The sequence below is a fragment of the Asterias rubens genome, chromosome 16 (assembly GCF_902459465.1).
Source record: "Asterias rubens chromosome 16, eAstRub1.3, whole genome shotgun sequence".
NCBI lineage: Eukaryota > Metazoa > Echinodermata > Asteroidea > Forcipulatida > Asteriidae > Asterias > Asterias rubens.
Window position 1 is genome coordinate 2,788,613 of NC_047077.1, and position 19,535 is coordinate 2,808,147.

A 19,535-nucleotide genomic window follows, 5' to 3' on the forward strand; every position below is an offset into this window, starting at 1 on the left:
ATCGAACACCAAAACACCTACTAGGTTTTGTACACAAAACCTCTGAGCAGTTATGTTCGCCAAATGAACCTCAATGTACATCATAGGTTTTGTACACATCAATTGAACCTCAAAATAAAATACATCAGAGGTGTTATTCAATAACTGCTATTTTTTTTTACTGATGCTCATTCTTGCCGGCTCACTTTAATCCGAAAAAATACGAAGTAAAGAAAACCCATTGGTCGAAGCGTCTATGTGTCCCGAGTATAATTTGAACCATTATGCTGTATCATTTTAAAATGAGAAACTTTAACACATTGGAGCAGGTGATGATAAAGTCCGTTCGTTCACCCATGGGTCCTATCCATGACATGTGATTACGGCTGCATCAGTCTAATGTGTGTTATGAAATGTCTTAGGATGAGGATCGCAGACAGGTTGGTTGAGCAGACACTCCGGCTATCCATGCAGTTATGTTCCTCATATCCCTAATAAACTCTATGCCATCTTTTAACATTAATCTTAATTAGCATCACCACAAATACCCATTAGGAATGATCCCCCCCCCCATTACGTTTAAGCTTTCCCCAGTTGCCCCGCCCCAGATTAACAGGACTGGTGTCGCCGGTTTGGAGCCGGATTCTTAAAGTCTTAAGCCCCTTTCACACGAGAGTCATTTAGCAAGGGTCCCTTGCTAACTTGAGCTATGATAATAATTTACCTCGTGTGAAAGGACGAACAATGTTTTACTCTCAAAGTTCCAATGTAAAATATTGTCAAACATTAAACATTTGACAACCATGCTAAAATTAGGCAATTTTGGGCAAGTTCTGTCGTGTGAAAAGGGCTTTATTGTTTACTGTTCACGATGTGATGTGTTGTGTTCCGCCACTCATTTTTTTTCTAGTCTTGATTGGACACCCATAGAGAGTGCAACAACGACTGCTTTATAGACCATGTGAACTTTACAATAAGCGCAACCTTGTCCATTCCTTGGCTGGTATGGCAGGCAAGAGTGGTAATATGGGAAAGTTGACATTTTGTGTCATAGTTTCCACATAATCTAAGAGTTATGAAAGTAAAAGCTGGTAGTTTTGAGACGGTGCCCCCTTTATATCACAAATTGAAAAGAATTAGACAGTTCCATCTTCATAAAATATAAGATTTTGTGTTTCCTTCCATTGAGCTGTGTATATAAATCATGCCTGCAGGAAGTCCAGACTTGGTGGCTCTTTTGTAAACATGTGATGTCACAGGTCACATCGTTTATAGGCCGACTATAAATAGGAACTGAGCAAGTCTGTAAAGTGAAACAGATATATCTTCATCAGACATTCGTGTTGCGGACACATAAACAGTTTAATGCTGTTTTTTCATCAAGCAGACGCCGTATTTAGCCGAAACTTCCCCGCAGATGCCTAAAAAGGCTTCAGGCCTGGGGCCAATTTCATAGAGCTGCTTAAGCAAAAATTTTGCTTAAGCACGAAAATAGCTCGCTTATTTTACACATGTTACTGGCTAAAACTTCATGCAATATACATTGCTTGTGACTGGTATTTAGCTGTTGTTTACTTAGCACACCAATTGAGTGGAGTCTTGGCAGGTAATCTGATTTTACTAAGCAAGGTTTTTTTTTGCTTAAGCAAAATTGTGTGCTTAAGCAGCTCTTTAAAATTGGGCCCTGAAGTATTTTAATATTCGAGTGAGAAATAACCTCTTTCTCAAAACTACGTTACTTCAAACGCTACATGTAAATCAACATCGAAAAAACCTATGACCCTACTCCTTTAAGTTCACCTAAATAGATTCCATCAGTCGGACATTTTAATTTGTATATTGCTGGCCTCCAGTCCAAAGTATAATTAATGTCCACATGCTAACGGAATAACACCAATATCCTGTTCCATTATAGACAAACTTCTTGTCAAAAGTTTAATTAAACTAAACCATTTTTGTGATCATCTCGTCGTTGTATGTAGCAGAGGGCACTCGACGAACCTTAAGGAAATGAAGCGAGGGTCGCGAGGGAATTGGACCAGAGCAGAGCTTCGCTCTCTCGAATAAGGACATACAGAAAGCACCGTGATTTTTCTAACATCAACCCACGACAAAAGAGGGGCATAGAACCCTCGAGGCTTCACCGGGGCTTTTTGACAATAAGACGGGGGGAAACAGCGGGGTCTCTTGGGGTGTACCTTCTTGGCGGAGTTGACACATGATATCCTGTTTCTCATCATACCAAAAGAAAGGAATTCCATTCGGAGAAATCAAGGTAGACGTCTTGTCGACGCCGTTGAGTACACTATATATTTTTCATCAACTCATGACTAGTGCTTCATGTTATTGTTAAAGGCAGTGGACACAATTGGTAATTACTAAAAACAATTACTATCATAAAACCTTACTTGGTGAAGAGTACTGGGGAGGGGTTGATAGAATAAATCATTGTCGGAAACGGCTCCATCTGAAGTGGCATAGTTTTCAAGAAAGAAGTAACTTTCCACGAATTTGATTTCGATACCTCAGATTTATAATTTAAGGTCGGAAAATCAAGCATCTGAAAGCACACAACTTCGTGTGACAAGGGTGTTTTTTCTTTCATTATTATCTCGCAACTTCGACGACCAATTGAGCTCAAATTTTAACAGGTTTGCTATTTTATGCCTATATTTATATACTTAAAGCGAGAAGACTGGTCTTTGAACAGTTACCAATAGCGTCCAGTGTCTTTAAGACATGCGGGGAATTATCAAAAATTCATTCATATCAGACTATTGATCGTCTTCAAAAAAAGTTTCTATATTTTCAAATTGCTTAAATTCGTCATGGGGATAAAAATAACATGTTTTGAAAGTGACGATACGAGCTGCATTTTCAAAAAATAACTCTGTTTAAAAAGATGTTAACGTGAATTTGATTCCGCAGGGGAAAAACATTTGCGAAGAAAAGATGGTTCACCGATATCAGATCTGTGTTCCGACATCCATTTGTTCCGACACTCCTATGTTCTGACATCCCTGTGTTCCGAAAACCTTATGTTCCAACAACTTACATTTCGTGATCTGCAGGCTATATGGGTTAGGGTAGAGTTCAGATTGAGTTATTGTCAAGTTAAGGGGTCGGAACAGGAATGTTTGGAACATAGGGATCAAAGGCTGACATTCGAATCATTGGTCACGTGGGTTGTTTGAACTACCCGTGATGTTAGATACTGTGCGCATGCGTAGTACATGAGCAGGTTAATTGCAGGTCACTTAGAGAAACAAATTGACGTGGATGTATAGTGATTTTAATTCACCTCAATGGTTTGACGTAGAATTAATAAAATACACTGAGCCTGCTGTCTACACACGCGGTGTTTGTACACACTTCAAAATGTCAAAAATATTACGCGGAAAGTAAACAAAGAGAGTCAACGGGTAATACAAAGAAAAACTTAACATAATAGTTATTTTTGTTATTTTTTATTACAGTTTCAAGGTTGTTTTAAAATGCACAGTGTACCGTTGTTTTTTTTTAACCGTTCGATTGTTTTAGTTCTATCAAAATGTAGATATTTCATACAATAAAATTAACATGTGAAAATTCAATTTTAAAAGGTGGTTGTGTTTTGAATCCGAGAAGCGTTTTAGTTGACACTATTGGTAAATGTCAAATAAAAAAACCTGAGAAAATTTGAGTTCAATTGGTTGTCGAAGTTGTGATATAATTATGAATAAAAAACACCCTTGTCACACGCACTGGTGTGCTCTTTTTAGATGGTTGATTTCGAGACCTCAACATTCTAAATCTGAGGTCTCGAAATCAAATTCGTGGAAAATATCTTCTTCCTCGAAAACTACATCACTTCAGAGGGAGCCGTTTCTCACAATGTTTTATACCATCAACCTCTACCCATTACTCGTCACCAAGTACGGTTTTGTGATAATAGTTGTTTGTAATAATTACCCACTGTGTCCACTGCCTTTAAAGGCAGTGGACACTATTGGTAATGACTCAAAATATTTGTTAGCATAAAACCTTTCTTGGTGACGAGTAATGGGGAGAGGTTGATGGTATAAAACATTGTGAGAAACGGCTCCCTCTGAAGTGACGTAGTCTTCGAGAAAGAAGTTATTTCCATCGAATTTGATTTTGACACCTCAGATTTAGAACTTGAGGTCTCGAAATCAACCATCTAAACGCACACAATTTCGTGTGACTAGGGTGTTTTTTCTTTCATTATTATCTCGCAAGTTCGATGACCGATTGAGCTCAAATGTACACAGGTTTGTTATTTTATGCATATGTTGAGATACACCAACTGTGAGGGCTAGTCTTTGAAAATTACCAATAGTGTCCACTGCCTTTAACCATGGTGCACCGTCGACTTGCTCCAAGATATATCTTGTCCAATGACCTATCCGGTCAGACAACAGGGCTTAATGTATTTGGTTCACAGATCACCAATGAACACGACTTTTTAATCAGCTGCATTTAAATTGTACATTATACCTAAATAGAACACGATATAATACCGTATTTCCGGTGGAATTGGTGTAACAAAGAAACAATAATAACCAATACTTATGCAAATAGTGTGTGTCGGCCTAAAGGTCTTTTTTTGGGGTCAGTCAACAGAACCAATTAATTTATGTATTACCTGATTATATGTATACCTTGTGGATTATTGGGGAAAACCACACTGTTAACATATAAAAATACTTGTAAATTAACGGGTGAATTCTTAAAGTCACCTGGAAGTGGTATTTTTCAAAATAAAGCTTTTGTCAATAATATATGTGTTTTGATGAGTGGATAAACAGTTAACTAAGGTTTAAAAAAATCAGTTCTTATGTTATTTACAAATTTAAGAGTAGACCCCGACCCGAGAGGGCGCTGTTCGTGACGTCATCGTATATCATATAAATCGTGACAAACAATTACTAAAAAAATTGTTTTATTGTTCGTAAGCATATACTCTTATGTTTGAAAAAAAAAATCAATTTCCAGGTGACTTTAAATGCCTAAAGTCAAAACAATCTTTTCAAAGTATAATTCTTAGAAACACCTTCCTTACAATAATTAGTGACACGTGTTTTACATTTGCACGGTGGAGGTAAAACAAAGAAAGGTTTGCTGTAAACAAACCTGTAGAAAATTCAGGTTTGAGAAAAGGTGAAAAAAACAGAGCAATCTTTTCAGGACAGAGTGTTAATCCGTTGTACATGCTAAAACAATTTTCCTGAAATTGTTTTACTAATTTCTCAAAATCTACTGCACCTCAGCAAGCAATATTTGAAGGGAAGCTTTCTACTATCGTTATCTTCAAATCGTGTAAGTTTAATGTAAATCTGTGTACTTCTGTATTTTTGGTCGCTCAAAAAATACCCAAACCCTTTAAAGAAACTTGATTTTTTAATTAATAGCAGCACTCTAAAGTCTTGGCCCGCTCTAGACGTCTAGGTCCTTCAAGAACCTCGTTCAGAGTTCCTCGGGAAACACGATCCAATGGTAAGGGAAACAAATTGGATTAATAAAAAATTATATAAACAAGAAACCAAGGAGAGTTTCAATGGTGGCTTACTAACCGATATATATATATATTAATTAAAAAACCACCGTGTTGCGAAACTCTCTGCGTCTCCTGGGTGGCTTAAGGTGCCTCCCAAAGAAAACAAAAACACATGACTTATCTAATTTTTGACAACCTTCATTTCATTCTTGATATTATTATTCGATGTTTATTGTTATCATTAGTCGAGTAAACACAAAGCCGTTGGGAAATTGAAGGGAGAGCTATGGGATCAAACGACCATCCCCAAACCCCAGAACAAAAATAGGTCTGTTGATTTTGTTTCTAATTAATTGTTTGATATGAAGCAAAGGAAAGGAAAGAGGGGTTGCATAAAGAAACTAAAACAGCTTGTAGATGATAACTGTTTTTATAGTGTGTTTGTTTATCAAATAAATGTAATTTTGATAATAATGAAAGAGATAATAATGAAAGAAAAAACACCCTTGTCACACGAAGTTGTGTGCTTTCAGATGCCTGATTTCAATACATCAAAATCTTATTCTGGGGTCTCGTAATCAAGTTTGTGGAAAATTACTTCCTTCTCGAAAACTAAATACGTAACTTCAGTAGGAGTCGTTTCTCACAATGTTTTATACCATCAACAGCTCTCCAATACTCGTTACCAAGTCAGGTTTTATCCTAATAATTATTTTGAGTAATTACCAACATCGTCCACTGCCTTTTAAAGGAATAGGCCCAACCTCTAAACTATTTTTTACTATGTTTCAAAACTTTGTATCCAGATGTTTGTTTGACACACCTCTTCTCCAGTAATTTGAGCTGTGATATTCGACTACGAACCTCGTCAATCAAGAATACACTTAGGGGTATATGGGGGGGGGGGGGTGGATAGAGTTTTTAGAATATACGGTCAATTTGCGTATAGGATTAGATTGATATGTGAAACAATGCCTTGTTCGCTACAAATGTGCCTGTTCAACTTGAGTTCATCAGACAGAATTCAGAGTTGCTATTAGGCCCATTCACACGAGTGCGATTCTCTTGGTAGTTGGTGCTGGTCAAGTTCTGAATGGGAATTAACGCAGTATCAATCACAATTTCAGATGTTCAAGTGCTATGAACGAAAGGAAGGGTATATTTATTTTTCAGATATTGTTTTGCTTATACAAAGCTTGATAATGCTAAGCGTCTCATGGTTGTTGGTGCTGGTATCAAGCTGTGAATGGGAATTTAAACGCGTTATCAATCATATTTTTAAAGTTTAGCTTAAGCAAAATAATTATATGAGATATGTTGCAGGTCAATCGTTTCTGCTAAACAAAGCTTGATATATGCTAAGCATCTCATGGTAGTTGATGCTGGTATCAAGTTGTGAATGGGAATTTAAACGCATTAAGATACATATTATTATAAGTTAAGCTCAGCCAATTGGATACGTTTCAAGTAATTGTTACTGCTAAACAAAGCTCGGTAATGCTAAGCAACTCGTGGTAGTGTGCTGGTATCAAGTTGTGAATAGGAATTTTAAACGCATTATCAATCATATTTCAGAAGTTAAGGTAAGCAAAAGAAACGGGGAATGTAGCAGGTCACTGTTTCTGCTACAAATCTTGGTAATGCTAAGCATCTCTTGGTAGTTGTTTTGGTATCAATCTGTGAATAGGAATTTAAACGCACATAAGATTCATATTTTTTTAAGTTAAAGTGCTAAGCGAAAGGAAGGGGAAAATTGGCAACCACTCCTCGTCTCTAGTATTAAACTGTCATGATTAAAGAGTGCTCCCACATTGTTCAGTGACAGAAATACTGACAATAATTATTCAGATAACGACCGGAGAGTGCATAAGTCAAATAGAGCCGAGAATGTGATAAGCGAATCCGCCACTTTGTCATTTCCAAGTTTCACGATCAATCAAACTGTGATTCTATTTCGGGTAGACAGAACTCAAATCACACACATGGCAAGCAACAAAAAATAAAATAAAAAAAATGATTGATTACGGTTCCCAGTGCATGTTTTTTTCATTACGATGAAGTCTGCTGAAATGATTGGCAGTATTTCCCATGAAATTGATCGTCCATTCAGAGACGATGATATCGGGAAATATCTATCTCGTGCAGTAACTGCCTGAAACAACTTGGGGTTTAGTCCGTTGATCCTGATGTGGTCGGTTAAAGACCCTGGATTTTATCGGTAATTGTCAAAGACTAGTCTTCACAGTTAGTGTATGTATCTCAACATATGCATAAAATAACAAACCTGTGTAAATTTGAGCTCAATCGATCGTCGAAGTTGCGAGATATAAATGAGAGAAAGAAAACACTCTTGTCGCACCATGGTCACACGAAGCTGTGTGCATTCGGATGCTTGATTTCGAGACCTCAAATTTCAAATCTGGGGTCTCGAAATCAAATTCGTGGAAAATTACTTCTTTCTCAAAAACTACGTGACTTCAGAGGGAGCTGTTTATCACAATGTTTTATACCATCAACCCCTCCCCATTACTCGGAATCAAGGAAGGTTTTATGATAATAATTATTTCGAGTAATTACCAATAGTGTCCACTGCCTTTAATTTAATCACTGAGATTTAGTACTTTTTACTGCAGGGAAGCATCTTAATTAAAGGTATACGTTTGGTAATCACAGACTTTTAAAGTCAATGGTTGTACAAAATATTTGTTAAAAGCTTACATCAGGTTCCGAATAAATCATTTGAGAAGTGGTGTCCTTTTTAAAATAGGAAACGCCTGGGTGCCAGTTCAATTTCAAGAATAAAACATCGGGCACATTTGCCTCAAACATTGTATACATGATGAGCAATAGGCCTTTAAAAGGATGTTTAACTTTGATAGACTTTATACAGAGAAGGTATACGTTTAGTAATCACTGCTCTTAAAAGTAATGGCAGTATAAACTATTGCTTGGAAGCCTTTATACATCACCTTTCGATATGTATATCGAACCGTGATATGTATATGTAACTGTCTCGTATAATGTTGCATATGTCAATCTGATGTCTACTACAGTTTACGTCCACTCCGTTTGTTTGTCTGTTTTTGATTCATTGTTTTGTTTTGTTTTGTTTTGTTTTGTTTTGTGTTTTGTATTTTGCTTTGCTTGGTCTTTATTGTTTACTTAAGTCTATTTTTTGTATGTTTAAGGCATTCCGTTTATAAGCTTCGGCTTCCTGGGTTATGCCTCCACGTATTAGTTTTATTGTATCTATTGTTTTGTTCACAGATTTACAATTAACTTACAGGGTTTACAGAAGATAATGGTGAAAGAGTTCGCTTGAAATATTATTCCACGAAATGCTTTACATTTTGGGAAAACATTAAAACAACTATCAATTCTCGATATCGAGAATAACGGATTTATTTAAAACACATGTCATGACACGGCGAAACGTGCGGAAACAAGGGTGGGTTTTCCCGTTATTTTCTCTCGACTCCGATGACCGACTCCGATGACCTAAATTTTCACAGGTTTGTGATTTTATATATAAGTTGTGATGTTTACCGATGTTGTGCGATTGCTTTAAAGGAATGTCCGTTTAGTAATCACTCTTAAGATAAATATTTTGTTAGGTATACTTTGGTGTTTAACACAAAACCTCTATATTTAGAGATTAAAAAAACAAAAACATGGCCTAGGTCACTATCCTCCAAGAATGAAAAAAATTATTACAATCTTTCACTGACTAGACATGGGTACATTTCTGACATTTTGTGGCAAGCTGACCATCTTTGGGATATTTGTCAACGGAGGGTTTCACATTGTGCTATTTCCCCAGTTGATTCACCAGTATTCGCCTTACAACCCCGTGCCAGACATATCTCGGCATAGTCTCTTGACGTTATTATAACATTGGCTGACCCTTAAAGGCACTGCACACATTTTGTAATTGTCAAAGACCATTATTCTCACTTAACTTCACTCTCTTCCTAACATATGCATAAAATAAAAAAAGAGATGTTTTTTATTTCATTATTCTCTTGAAACTTCAAAGACCAATATAGCCCAAATTTTCACTGGTGTGTTATTTTATATAACAAGTGAAAATACTGTCTTTTACATTTACCAAAAGTGTGCGGTGCCTTTAAGCCTGGCTCTGTGGATGTTCTTAAATGGGATCAGAGCTGGCTATCGCTGCACCCAAGAGATCACAATTTGTTGTTGGACCTTTAATTACTCCAAAGTTAAAATGCTATCTTTAAAACATGACTGATGAAGACATTTATTTGTATTAATCGACACAGTTCGCATTCTGATCCGTCTCGGTTGACAAGTACAAAAATATACATGTTTTTTTAAATGATTTATTGCATTAAAGATACTGGACACCTTTGGTTATTGTCAAAGACCAGTCTTCTCACTTGGTGTATCTCAACATATGCATAAAATAACCAACCTGTGAAAATTTGAACTCAATTGGTCGTCGACGTTACGAGATAATAAAGGAAGAAAAAGGTCGTGTGCTTTCAGATGGTTGACTCCAAGACCTCACGCGTGAGGTCTCAAAATAGATTCAAATATTGTACTATCAATATAAACCACAAGGGAAACTGACTGGGTAAATTTTGAAATGATTTTGGGGGTTGAACAAAGAATTGACTAGAGTGGGATTAGAGGTATCCTCTGTGCAGCAAGAATTCCTGCCGTCGATCGATCAATGTTGCCCCATTGACAGCTGCGAGTGACCCGTACCAACCCATCTCACAAATTACCCCCACGGAATGATCATTAACTGCATACCACGAACATCGCACTTTTACCTGGCATTACCTGGAATGTTATTATGATGGGGAAGTTGGGTGTATCACCACTATACATAAACTCTCCACTACATAAACTCCCATAGACTACAGCGCAAAATGCAAAATTTTCGAAAAAAAAAACACGAAAAATACTTTAGAAGTCCCACATTTTGTTTTAGAGTAGACGGGAAATTATTCATTGACTCGAACTTTTATCCTCTGCTAAAGTTGATATGGGGAGTCCAGGGGTCCGTCGAATTATTTTTCTCTACGAAAGATTACAGAACAAAAACACCACTATACCGGTGTAATTTTCCAAACATTCGAGCATCATTCTTGCAAAAATGTCCCTACACCTCTCGGCCTGTGTCATCCAAAATACCTCAAGCTGGAACTCAACAACCCCAGGTCACAATTGGGCAAACTCTTTACACAATGCATTCCTTTTTCTTCGCCTCTCAAATCTGTCAAGAATATAATATGTTCAGGGGTGGATTTCACAAAGGTAGTCCTAACTTAGGACTAGTCCTAGGCAATGGTATGAGAAAGGACTGGTCCTAAGTTAGGACCAGTAACCCATCCTAACTTAGGACTGGTCCTATCTCCTAGCATTGCCTAGGACTAGTCCTAGGACTACCTTTGTGAAATCCACACCAGGCCCTAAACACAATAGTAAGGACGACGCTCCGTTTTCTCCTACTTGGTGTGCACCCTTAATATCACAGGGCGTGGAGGTATGGAGGTGTTTTACTCCAAATTTTTAACTATGTAACTGTTCATGTAATTCTGCTGCTGGCAGCGAATTGAATAGAATGTTAATAAACCATTGAATGAATAAACCATTGAATGAAAATGAATGAATGTATGGTACCCCGACTGGATTTTATTTCCAGTGGCTTGCTAAGTCACCGGGTTTGGGTTCGAAACCTGGTCATGACCCCTGAACGAAGTACTTATAACTATAATTGCTTTTCTACACCCAGGGGTAAATGGGTACATGTGAGGGCAGAGCTGGTTATTGTGATTGATTATAGCTTACTGTATATGCTACATACTTGGCAGTGCAGGCTATGGACTCCCAGGGAGCTGAGATGGTTTAAAGAATGAACTCAAATGACCTAGTGACTGGCAATAACTTTCAGGAGCTATGTGTAAAATAAAATAAAATTAAACAGGCAGATACCAGCAATACACAATTGTGTCCAATATAATTATTGTCAAGTATGACCTTGATACCACAAAGAAAATTGTGTAGAAATGTTTTATGCAAATACGCTCCTGCACTTTTTTAAAGACTAATATTATAGTTTCAGCCTGTTCACCCTAAATACTTCCGCGTCACACTGCACCTTAACCAGTTGAAACAGGGTGCCATACAAAATGGCTTATAGTTCTTACCTAAGTATTAGAGGAACTTGCTAAGCACCAGGGCCCAACTTCATAAAGCCTGTAAGCACATAACTTGCTACGAAGAAAATAGTATTGATGAGCAGAACCAGCCCAAGCTACATTAAGTTTGCATTGTTGGGGCTGGTGTACGAGTAAATTTTTACTTAGGAAAGCTTAACAGCTTTATGAAATTGGGCAAAGTTATGTTCAATATTGTCATGAATTTAGGTCCAGGTTGTTTGGGGGGGGGGGGGGGATTCTGGTCAAGGAAGATGCGCAAGGGGGTGGGGTGATACACATGCTATGATTCTGGTCTTACATCGGATTAGGCTACAGAAATATACAGAGATAAGGTAACATGAAGATTCATATTACCTCATTATTTTACGGAACTGCTTCCAGAGGGAAGTGTTTCTGTTTGAGGGGGGCTTTGGGTTCAAGCTTTGGGGCTTGAATCGTTTCTGCTCTTTCCCAGCTTTCTACGTTTAATATATATTTGACTTCAATTACTTGAAGGGTTGACATTACTGATTAGCAGATGAAACCAACCCCATTCTCAGATGTAGTCTTGGTTCAAGAGGGCCTTATTGAATTGGTCAAACTGAAGGGCCTACGTATGTACACAAACGTTGCGACTATGAGTGATACTGGACAACAACGACTTCCAACGAGACTATACACATTTGAAGTATATGTGCAGACATAGAGCTTTCCTCCGATTCAAACATATATCAAACTAAGGTATGCACTGTAACAACTGGGATGTTATCAGATTTAAATGTCACGGGGTGTTTAAAGTACACTTATTCCAAAACAACTACGTTTGATTCTCTCTGTACCTAAACTTGCCATCGGAACTTTTTAAATATTTCATTTCAAGCAAAAGTAGCTAAAATTCGGGAGGAAACAAAATACACTAATTAACACCTTTAAGCCATGAAAATTTTGTGTAAATCTGTGACAATTTACTGTTTTCAATCTCGCCCGCTGTGCACATCTCTGGTTTTTGCAACTTAATGAGTAAAAAGTTAGTTGTGATCTCCGAAGTCCGAAGCCAGATGTTTTGAAAAAGGCTGACACATTCTGATATGGTTTGTAACTTGACTGCAATAACCAACTGAGCTTTACTTTTTTCAGGTTTGTTATTTTATAGTGAATGTTCAGTCAGAGTGCAAAAACTGTGGGTTAAATTTAATTTGCAAATTACATTCACTGAAAGAAAACAACGACAACTAAAAAAGATCAACCCAAGGATAAAAATAATCTGGACTTGCTGAAAGGAAACATACAATCCATGACCAAAACCTCTTCACAAACAACTGCCAAAATTTAGACTCACCAATGAAAAAGAACCAACGACCTTCGCATTAACATGCCGGCGCTCTACCGACTGAGCTATCTAGCCCTATAATTGCGGTCTCCCTATATCTTTGTTCGGTTCGCCGAAACTGCAATAAGTTGTCAAAACCAATCAATGATTCTAAACGGCAATTTTTAATTCGATCAATTCTTTCAGCATAAGACTGGATACCACAAACAGCACAACGAACCACAATTAAACAAAGCCAATGAATCAAACTAAAGGAACAAATAAACCAATTACATACAACCAGTCAGATCTGTATACAGCAAATCACACGGGAATAGAAGGCGTGGTGAGGCACTGGACACGTTTAGTAACTGTCAAAGACCATTGTTCTAACTTGTTGTATCTCAACATAATGCATAAAATAACAAACATGTGAACATTTTAGCTCAATTGGTCATCAAAATTGCATGGTATAGGCTAAATGCTAACGTGTTAAAAAAGAACGGCAACTTTAAATATATATTTTGAGAAGCTTTTCACTTCGAAGTACTGCAGTTATCCAAAAAGATATCAGTATTTTTATCCAGAAACAAACAATCTGAGGAGCGATACTGACAGATGCGTTCCAACGTTTGAGGAGCAGAACATGGTGGCCGTTCAGATTGAAAACAAGGTAGGCGTTCACACGTTTAAATTTTGGTAGTGACCGCCCATTTCTATCCTTTCTACCCTAAACGCCATAACTTCCTCCCCATTGAGTATTTCAATTGCATGTTATTTTTTTCCTGCGTGGACATAATCGCTCAAGACTTTCGTCAATTTCTCAAAAACGCTACCACCTTTTGAAATGATTTTTTACAGGTTAAATTTATACCCGGATATACAGCTACATATAAGGAAAGTGCAGGGCCCAAATTCATAGCGCTGCTTAGCGGCCGATTTTGTGCTTACTGTGCAATTTCTATTCCATAGCACTGCTAACCGTAAGCACACGAAAAGGCATGCTAACCTTCCGGTGCTTACCGCACGAAAATAAATGACGTCACAATGCAAATCCAAGGTAAACACGCAATATGGCCGCCCAATTTTTCTGCTAACCTGTGAAATACGCTAAGGCTTAAGCAATTTTTTTCTGCTACAGGAAGCACGCAAATTTGCTTACTGTTAAAGTCACCTGGAAGTGGTATTTTTTCAAAATAAAGCTTTTGTCACTAATATATGTGTTTTGATGAGTGGAATGTGAACAAACAGTTAACTAAGGTTTTAAAAAATCAGTTCTTATGTTATTTACAAATTTAAGAGTAGACCCCGACCCGAGAGGGCGCTGTTCGGGACGTAAATCGAGGCAGACTTTGCCTGTAATGCGTATAGTAAACACAATTGCAAAGTACATGTACGGACCAAGTCGTGAGTTTGTACGTTTCAAAAATATATATATATATTTTTTTTCCGGCAATGCCGACCAGGTGTATTGCTGCTGAATGCAGACAATCACTTTTTGAAATGTACCAACTCACGACTTGGACGTACATGTACTTTGCACGTGTGTTTACTATACGCATTGCAGGCAAAGTCTGCCTCGATTGACGTCACAAAAGGGGTAGGCGGAGTCAGCCCCCATACAACTTTTTATATTTTTTAAACATATAAATCGTGACAAACAATTACTAAAAAAATTGTTTTATTGTTCGTGAGCATATACTCTTATGTTTGAAAGGAAAAACATTCTATTTCCAGGCGACTTTAAACAGCGCTATGAAATTGGGCCCAGGTCTCCAAATACCAAACGTAAACGATCCCTTAATAAAGTTAACAGCTGTCCATATCGCATGCTGCTAAATTGGCAATTTTTAAGTCGATCAATCCTTTCAGCACATGGCTTGGTAACACAAAAAGCACAATGTAATGGCAATTAAACGAAGACAATGAATGCAATTAAAGAACAAATAAACCAATTCGGTACAATCTGTCATCGGACCATTATGCATAAAGTTAAAATGGGCGTCAGTTTAGTGTCCATGAAATAAATGACAAACGCTTCTAGGAAATCACCATGAGATCTTTACCTGCTTCTGTCCATGGAGGATCTCATGTTCAGTCGTTGTAGCCCAATCGGGCCAATCTTTTAAATCAAGTGTACATTGCTTAAAGGCTATGGACACTATTGGTAATTGTCAAAGACCAGTCTTCTCACTTGGTGTATCTCAACATATGCATAAAATAACAAACCTGTGAAAATTTGAGCTCAATTGGTCGTCGGAGTTGCGAGATAATAATGAAAGAAAAAACACCCTTGTCCACGAATTTGTGTGCATTAAGATGGTTGATTTCGAGAACTCAAATTCTAAACTTGAGGTCTCGAAATCAAATTCCTGGAAAACACTTCTTTCTCGAAAACTATGTCACTTCAGAGGGAGCCGTTTCTCACAATGTTTTATACCATCAACCTCTCCCTATTACTCGTCACCAAGTAAGGTTTTATGTTAATAATTACCTGAGTAATTACCAATAGTGTCCACTGTCTTTAAAGGCACTGGACATTACACTGTAAAAAGAAATATCAGTAGAATTTACAGCACCTTTACCTGGCAGCTAGGGTGCCAGGTAAAGTGCTGTAAATTTCACGGTGGAAGTTTTGTAAATTGAGCCTTGAAGTGGTAGTTTGCAAAATTTCCACCGTGAAGTTAACGGGACTTTACTTGGCACCCTAGCTGCCGGGTAAAGTGCCGTAAACTGTACGGATATCATATTTTAAAAAAAATAACAGTGTATTGATATTTACTCAAAATAATTGTTGGCATAAAAACCTACTTAGTACCAAGCAATGGAGAGCTGTTGATAGTTTAAAACATTGTGAGAAACGGCTTCCCCGTATCGTTGTTTTCGAGACCTCAGAATTAGATTTTGAGGTCCCGAAATCTGAAAGCATCTGAAAGATCACAACTTCGTGTGACAAGGGTGCTTTTTCTTCCATTGTTATCTCGCAACTTCGACGGCCAATTGAGTTCAAATTTTCACAGGTTTGTTAAAATTTGGATATGTTGAGAAACACCAAGTGAGAAGACTAGTCTTTGAAAATTACCAAAGGTGTCCTTTAAACAATACCCTGCTAAAATGTATGAACTCTAGCTATGGTTCATCACTTATACTGGCTTCGTGTTCACTCGGGTGGGGGGATCTATACAAAACTCTTTTTCCAGGAATTTATCAAGGGACTTCGGTCCACAGATCAGCGCCCAATTTCATAGCGCTGCTTAGCGGCTGACTTTGTGCTTAGCGATGCTAGCGATGCTAACCGTAAGCACACGAAAAGGCATGCTAACATTCCGGTGCTTACCGGACGATGACGTCACAATGTCAATCCGTGGTAAGCGCGCAATATGGCCGCCCAATTCTTCTGCTAATCTGTAAGATACGATTGCACATTAGAAAATATTTCTACTACAGTAAGCAAGAACATGTGCTTACCGTTAAGCAGCTCTATAAAATTAGGCACTGAATCTTAAGTCACAACGTAAAAGCCATGCTCGGCCCAATTTCATAGCGCTGCTAAGCACCAACATTTGCTCAGCATGAAACTTCTTCCTCGAGAAAAACAGGATTACCAACAAAATTTCCATTTGCTGCATATTGCTTGTTATTGGTATTCAGCTGCTGTTGTTTGCTTATCCTGAAAATCACGTGGACATTTGGTTGGTAATCCGGTTTTCACCAGAACGAGGAAGAAATTTCATGCAAAGCAAATGTTTGTACCGGATGAATCAGCTTTAACTGCATACGATTTATCACATGCGCTGAACAAATTACCCGGTACGAACACGGACCAAGCTTTCCTTTGCGGTGTTTTAATATTAAACAATGCTGATGGATTGCTTTATTAATCAAGGGTGAAGCCAGTCTGTCACAGAGCGGCGAGTCACCAAAACGGCATACCGTGGAACGAAGCGATCCACGGTATACAGTCAGACCGGGATAGAAAATGTAAATCAATCGTTCACGCCTGATACTAGATATGATTTAGAGTGGAATTATTTCAAATCCGTGAGGTATTGAGGTTAATCGCAAAGTCCTGTCACGTAACCGTTCATATTTAACATAATCTCAATTACGTTGTATTAAAGAAAACACGGTTTTGTTTTAAAGGTTATGCATATTAACGCAAATTGCTTTGTATTTATTTGGTGACATTTTGTATTTATTTATTCATTCATTTTGTGGTGTGGGTAGTGTGTACGACCACACACGTGTGCGTGGGTGTGTGGGGGCTAGGTATGAAAGTGTGTCATATTCAGTACCTTCCACACAGTAACTGCAACACAGAGCTGTGTGTAGACGTGTCCAAGTCCACATCGTGTTTTACATTCATACACTGTGTGGACCGATTTTGTTCTCGGGTCCACATGTAACACTTAAAGGTGTTTTGCAGTGTATCTCTCTAAATGCAAAAGAGTGAAGGCACTCTTTGAAGAGCTATATAAGGGACAACTCTTTCTTCGAGTTGTCTTCGACTCTTTGAGATTGAAGTTTGCATCTTTTTTGAGTGATTTTTTATTCTGTCCTGGAGTGAAACCCTTTCTAAAAGAGAGATAACCACCACTCTTTTAAAGCCATTGGACACTTTAGGCACAGGAAAAAATATTTAAAGTTCACAGATTTACAAATAACTTGCAGGGTTTACAAAAGTTAATGGTGAAAGACTTATTTTTAAATATTGTTCCATGAAATGCTTTACTTTTTGCGAAAACATTAAAACAATATCAATTCTCGATATCGAGAATTACAAATTTATTTTAAACACATGTCATGACACGGCGAAACGTGCGGAAACAAGGGTGGGTTCACGGCGAAACGTGCGGAAACAAGGGTGGGTTTTCCCGTTATTTTTTCCGACTCCGATGACCGATTGAGCCTAAATTTTCACAGGTTTGTTGTTTTATATAGAAGTCGTGATACACGAAGTGTGGGCCTTGGACGATACTGTTTAACGAAAGGGTCCAATGGCTTTAAAGAGTCATACTCGAATTGTAAAGAGTGGTGTTTTTCACTGTTTTACATTAAGAGCGTAGAGAAATAAAACCATTCTGAATTATAGTTGTTATCATTAGCACATATCCACTGTCGAATCCGTAAATTCGCACACAGTCTGTCAATGCGTGTCGATGCATGCACGATTTTTTTAATTTTTTGATTTGACCTGCTTCGAATGTTACCCCGAATTGTCTATGTTGTTCGAATTCCCAAATGGACATGGCGCACAATTGAATATTTCCCATAGGAAACAGCGGGAAATGGATGAAATTTCGAGTTAATATTTTGCTACATTACAAACAGGAGAATGGCATTGGATTTCGATCCGCAAAAATGGATCTCCAAAATGTATAGGGTAGACAAACTAATGGGGTGGCCTATGTATGACATTTTTATACAATACTATTTATAAAAGAATACTATTTAAAAATGACAAATAGTATATAACCACTTTTAAATATTTCGATAAACACACATTGTAACAACCACCGGTGAAAGTTAAAAAAAAAAATCAGAGAAAACTCAAAGAAATGTCAAATCCTCAGAAGTTTTTGGGGGATTCAGTGAAGGTTACGATATGTTTATGTCTGATGCTAAACAACGGTGAATTGTTCATACACTTACTTATTTATTTATTTTAATTTGGGTGGGCTTATCCATTTTGCTTTATATGCATTTGTTTCATTCTATACGCAGCTTTTATTATTTTAATATACGAACATAATCAAACAATATACTTGTTTATTTGTTTAATCATTCATATTTTATTTTGTATATCATTTATGTGTATTGATAATTTTTTCATTATGGTGTTTTTGAGTTTGTTGTTGTGTTGTTTGGTTATTTATAAATTTATTTGTATTTAATTTTCAAATTAATTTTATTGTGTTATAATTTGTTTGTATTTCTTGTTTTTACAACCTTTTTTGAGCGGGTGTTTTTATAATAGATGTTAAATTTGCATCGGGGATAAAGAATAGTACTCAAATGCTCAAGTGTTGACACTGCTAAAGGGAAGGTACACGTTTGGTAATTACTCAAAACAAATATTAACTTAAAAACTGACTTGGTAACGATCATTGGAGATCTGTTGATAGTATAAAACATTGTGAGAAACGGATCCCTCTTAAGTAGCATAGATTTTGAAATAGAGGTAATTTTTTACGAAAACAATAAAAGAATTCTTCTAGCTAGAAATCTTTTATTCCTATCTGAAAGCACACAAATTCGTCCAACAAGGGTGTTTTTTCTTTAATCATTTTCTCCCAACTCCGATGACCAATTGACCTCAAATGTTCACAGGTTTGTTATTTTATGCATATGTTGAGATACACCAAGTGAGAACACTAGTCTGTGACAATTACCAATAGTGCACATTCCCTTTAAAATAAGCCTAGTAATAACATGTTTGCGATATAGGACTTCGTGGATTTCTGTACCTGTTGAACAAGACCAGTTGACACTGTGCAAACATTTTTACATCGGTTCTGCTCTCCATACAAGTAATGGCGATTTTTTATGAATCTAGTTTTATTCCTAACGGACTGAA

General features: G+C 37.3%; 1 protein-coding gene across 1 annotated transcript in view; it reads right to left on the bottom strand.

Annotated features, from left to right (window-relative positions):
* Nucleotides 1-19,535, bottom strand: part of LOC117300856 (neuropeptide CCHamide-1 receptor-like) — a 47,905-nt gene that overhangs the window by 3,702 nt on the left and 24,668 nt on the right. The window lies entirely within an intron of this gene.